We start from the raw sequence: 6,000 nt of genomic DNA on the forward strand, positions 1-6,000 counted from the left end.
GCAAATCTATATCCAGTCCAGAAAACTCAAAGATTATTTTGTGTACTTAGGGAAAATGCAATAGCACACTTATCCATTCCTAAATGACCAAGATGAAGAGCTGACAAAAATTGGGGAAATGCTGTCGTTTTGTTAACCTAAGAGTTGTAAAATCGAGAAACAGGGCCTCAGAGATATACATCACCACCAGCATCAGTCTTTGGGATTTCTAAATTTTCAAAGTATTTAGCAATGGGAAATAAATCTGAATCAAGGTCTGCCAGCCACGACCTCCCCTAACTCTGTCCACCCAATGGATGCTGCATGGCAGGATTTTACTGGCGCTGGGGCTCATCCTCACTCCCGGGGACCTCGAGGGGACAGGTAGTGTTTTAGAGGGGCTGTGGATGTGCCGCTCCCTCTCCCCAGAAACGGGATCACCCCAAACACGCCGTTCAGTTAAAGCCACTGCGCAACACCTGAGAAGCCGTGCTGGTGTCCTGCCCACCGGCGGCATGTGAGCATCCCTCGTTGTGCACATACTGTGAGTGGCAGGATTCTGTAAATACAACATTACAGCAGTTTTCATGAAAAATGAAACATAAAGCTGTGGTCAGTAAGATATGCAGACTAGTTCCCCTGTACGTGAAGCACTATGCACTGCATGACAACCCTGCTTGGCCTCAAACTGCGTCTCTGCCCTCTTTACGGCTTCCTGCTTGGACACGTGGAATCAATGTAGGAAACAAAATTAATTAAATGGGAGTTCCCACCCCCGCAGCAACACAAAGCAGCGTGACCCCAGCCACAGCGGTGGAGACTGCACTGCCAGCTACCGAACCCTGACGTGTTGCAAGGCCCTAGTAATAGCTCAAAAGGCAGAGGAATTCCTACATTCCCAGTTTTGGGGCCCGGTACATTTTTGTATTTTGAAATTTACCTTAATGTCAAGAGCTCTTGAAAACAGACATTTCTGGAATCACTGAATAACTTTTTTTTCTCATTAATATTGAATGGGAATATGTCAAGATGAATAATACTCTTAAATATCCCAAATGAAAGAAGTGACCTTATTTAGGTAGTGCTCTAAATCAAAGAACATGTTGCTTGAGTGATTTTTTTTCTTCTAGTGGTTGACCAAATGATAGATATAATGTTGTCCTCACCATATACATGGCTTGTCAATCCCCAAATCTTTATTAAACTACTAGAAAAGTAGTTTTAGGAAGTGGGCTTTGTGGTCTTTGACGATGGCTAGGGCAGCACAGCTGACAGAGCTTTGGTCTGGCTTCTGTGGATACAATCTTTATGGTAAAGCCTTGAATTGCAGAATCTCACACTAAGTATTCTTATTAAGGTAATGAAAAATCTGCTTGTTGAAAAACATTTTCTGTGCAAGCTACAGAAGGCTGCACAGGGATGCAGGGGAATTGGTTGACTGCGTTACTGCAGACAGTAGAATTACTCTCCAATTACTTGTAATTAGAAGTTACAAAACATTGCCATAGTGATTAAGTCCCCAAATGACAAACAGTCAAAGCTCTATATGTGCTGGACACCAGTTTTTGAGTTTCAGAAGAGTGAATGGGCTGTTCCTATAGGTCAGAGGGTCCATCTCTGCTGATGAAACGTATTGCCAGGGTACAGCAGCTCTTCACAGAGCCTGCCCCCAAAAGGGTGCTGAGCATAACAAGTTAGCAGCCTGGCTTTGAGGTCTTTCAAATTAAAATTAAAAAAAAATTTAAAAAATCTATGTTAAATCTGATTTTTTGTTATAGGACTGTTGCTATCTACTACTGCTTACTATGCAAATGTGCTAAGGCACCTTAAAAATGTGAGAAAGAGACAGAAAAAGAGAAAGGAAAGATTAAAAAACTTAATTCCATATCCAAAGAGCGCAGGAGCAGATCACAAGTGCTCTGGAGGAGGCTGTAGACATACTTTCATTTGGGGGTTGTCAGTCCTAGGGCCACGTGCCTCAGGACAGGATATTTTTCCCAACCGCATTTCTCAGCTCCCAAGAGCATCCTCTGGGACACCGTGCCCAGCCAGCCCATTACCCGCGAGGCGGCAGCTCCGCAGGCACGCGTGGGAGCACGCTTCTCCAGCCCCCAGCGGAGAACGTTCTTAGAAACAACATTAATGCAAACAGCACATGCTCCGCTCCATCTTCTGCACTTACAATCATCCAGAGGAAAAAAAAAAATGCTAATTCAGCCTACAGAAACACGCGGTAAGGGCCCCCAAAGCGAAGGGGAGAAGTCGAACAGCAAGGATGGAAGCGCAACGTGGGAAGGGATAACACTCCGCCGTGGGATCCGGAGGGAGTGGGAGATGGGTTTAACCGGAGGGTTGCTAGAAGCCCCCACAGAGGGACCAGCACAGCCGTGCACATCCCCGCGCCCGCAGCCCCCCCGGCCAGCACCAGAGCTGCCATGAGCAGGCGCGTACGCTGCTTTATGCTTTACAGCTCACAGCAGAAAATGGGATACAGTGGCTTAAACCAAATATTTAGACATTGCTTAAGCATGCTGTTACAGGTTTGAAGGGAAGCGCTGCAGTGTTATGTCAGCAGCTATACCCCTCACCCCAGAGGTGCCAGGGCTCAGCTGCGGCTTTGGCTCCGGTGCAAAAGTTAAACCAAAATCTGATGTCTGTAGGAAATTTCTCAGTCACTGCTGATTGCAAATTCAAATTCCAAGGTATTCTAGTTCACAGATCACTACTGCCTCACCCTTCGGTAATTCCCTGTCTCTTCAGTAAACCATAGCCCTTGATTTCTTTAGAAGACGCTGCTAAATCTCACGGGTCTAGTTGAGACCTACTTTCAAACACATCATCTGCTATGAAACACCCTCGAAGCAGGCGTTTTTATAGTGCATACTTTCCCAGTCTGAGGAATTAACCAACACAGATAAAGTATTTTGGGGTTGGCGTTGGGTTCACAGCATCTCAGGAGGCCACATTGCTTTGTTATGACAACTTCCCCTGCCAACAGCCCTTGTCCATACACACTCAGAGCCATCCTTTCATGCCCGAATGAAACACTATCAGATCAAAAAAATGGGAAGACAACAAAAGCATTACTTCTGTCTTCCTCTCACCTAGGATCTGAGTCCAGCCACATCAAAACAATTTCAGGGATATTTCTGTAATTGCACATTGCTTGAGAGCTACAAATGGGCTGACATACCTACCACTTAACCAAAACACAGCGACAAACACAAACCCCAGCAGACAGACAGCAAACAGACAGAAAACATGCCATTCACTTCACTTTGACACACCCCCAAAAATGCCACGATCTCTTTTTCTGACACAACTGTTCGTAGAAACAGCCATCCCGCAGCCTTTCCACAGCCTGCCATCCCATTGAAATAAAAACAGAACAGTGCTCACTCAGTAAAGTTCAGCTGACGCAATCATTACAAGCTACGGGAAGAATAGGGCATAGGGCAATATCTCTAGAGCCTTGGGTTAATGATTAGCTTATTCTGTAACCATAAGCTGGATTTTTCTAACCCATTATTTAAAGTTGTACTCTTTATATTTAAGTAGTAAGCATAGATGCATGTCATAAAAATCAGATTTCAGGTAAAGGCATATTAGGTCAATTTGTAAGGTTTGTTTTGGTTTTTTTAGTGAAAAAGGCGCTGGCCTTTGGGGATACACAGACCTTCACAACCTGCAAGGCTCCACGCAGCACCAGTGGGGACAGGGCTACAGCAGTGTTTTGGCCATTCGCTAGCTGAACTGTCACTCAATGTGGAACACAGTGCTGGAAGTGATAACTTCGGATGCTGCTAATGAAAGAAGCAGCAAAAAAAAGGAAGGTCAAATTCAACAGCTGCTTTTAAAGATCACTTTAACTGAAAAGTCATACTTGGTAAATGCCACATTTGGGATCAACCAAATAACAGTAATTTTGGGCAACAGGCTATTGATGGAGAACTGAGATGGCCAACAGTAGAACCAGCATGTCAGGAGTGAGAAGGATGTCAGCTGTGGAGGGATGCTCCTTTCATGGGTCAGCAGATGTCACACTCCTAATTCCAAAATATCCGTAATGCACTGCTGCTTAATTAATAGCCTTCAGATGACTGAAGCAAAGTAATGAATATGGATGAAGAGTCAGGAGAAGTCACCAACACAGTACATTTCTTGTCCATGCGTGAAGTCAAGCTTCTGAACGCTGCATTTTCAATCAGGTTGTCTTTTCACTGTTCCAGGCTGCTTTGCCTCATCCACGGCAGACCATACCCCTATAGCGGAGCAACAGCACATACAGAATACTCTGCAGAAGCAGACCCCACTCACGAGGGCACCATTACTTGTACCTTACATTTTAGAAATGGATATGAAGAAAAAATATGAAAGATCAAATTACAGAAAAACACAAAAATAAATAAAAAGTGCACACCTGGTCAGCAAGCCCATTAAAACAGATTTACAGGTTGCCTGTTAAACAAATAAAGCAGAAACCTGCTTTAAAATAAGATGTAAGTCCAGCACAAGGAATCCAGCTGAAGTACTTCATGCTAAGAAATACTGCTTGAGAAAGTTACGTTCAATTATATCAGTACTTTACACATTATACAGTAGGTTGAATTATTGTAATGATATGCAGCAGCTTTTATAAGAAAGCTGATTTCTCCGATACAGCTAAGAGGAAGCATTTAAGTCTGTTTATTTTGATCTTTGTCTTATGTATAGCAATACTGAGTGTTAGATAGAGCAGTCTGAAAACCATTTTAAGAACTACACAAGCTTATTCTTCCTTGCACAGGTGGTAGGTCTTGAAAAGCTACTTTCATAAGTATAACAAAAGTCACACAAAACTCCTTGGAACCTCACATATTTTACAGTAAGCAGAGGAACTGGTAATGAGAACAGGATAATTATAACTAAACATTAATTCCTCTCTATTTATTTTGGTACCAAGGTCAATTCCGATGTTTTTTTCTTCCCTTGCCAAGTTGTACCAAATACTATGCCCAAAGGTACTGCAGTCAGGAGAAAACAAAGGCTATATTAACTTCTGATGGCAACTGGAAAATTTATTTCTGGCTTCTTTGAGGATACTACTGAAATCACTCTGGGAAATAACAAAAATCAAAACAAAGGAGAAAGCATCTGCCCACGAAACTCTGGCTCCACTCACAAGATGGAGAGGAAGACGAAAGATGTACAACTGGTCTTAGGCGAAGGCAGGGACGAGGACTGGGACAGACATTTGGGGCTCACAACGCTCATCCTCAAAACCAAACAAAACCTGAATTCAAAGTGATTTTGTGGAATCAAGCCATCTAAAATGTCTCATGACACTTCTCCAAGTGAAACAAAACAAGCGTCGAGAAGCACCGCGCTGACGGTCCAGCGCCCAGAGCAGGATCTCCCGTCGGACATCCCCGTAAGTCCCTCCCGGCTGCGCTCACATCTTCGTCCTCGTCACGCCAACGCCGCAGACCCGAGTGGTGCTGGCCGGGGCTGCAGGTCCTGCACCTCCCACGGGGATGGAACCTGCCCTGCCCTGGCTCCCACGGGAACGATGCCGGTGGCCGCAGGACAGAGGGCTCTGCCCATCCCCGCGCCCAGCTCCTCAGGCAGGATTTACGACAGAACAAGCCGCGTGCCATCTTCATGACCCAAACGTTGCATTAAGGTTTGGGGCAAGACCTGCAGGCATGGAGCAGATAAAGTGTAATAAAATACTCTATCATGGTAGACAACACCGGCTTGTTGAAAGAACCATATATCTGCATTATTGAAGTTACGTTGACTGAAGTCCTGCCTCGAGTACACAGAATTTCAATTAAAAAGCCCAGAAAAGCGCCTGCCGTCCCCCCAGCCCTGCTGACTGGGGCACTGCTGCGTGCGCTGGGCAGGCAGCTCCCGCTCTCCGCAGGATTTATTTCCAACAGATCAGGACACTCATCCAGGCAGTTGCCAAGAACAGACATCATCTGTGGCGCAAAAACTTCAGCACATCCTTTTCCCAAATGGCCTGAAGATCATGTTTCA

Source organism: Haliaeetus albicilla, chromosome 9 (assembly GCF_947461875.1).
Source record: "Haliaeetus albicilla chromosome 9, bHalAlb1.1, whole genome shotgun sequence".
NCBI lineage: Eukaryota > Metazoa > Chordata > Aves > Accipitriformes > Accipitridae > Haliaeetus > Haliaeetus albicilla.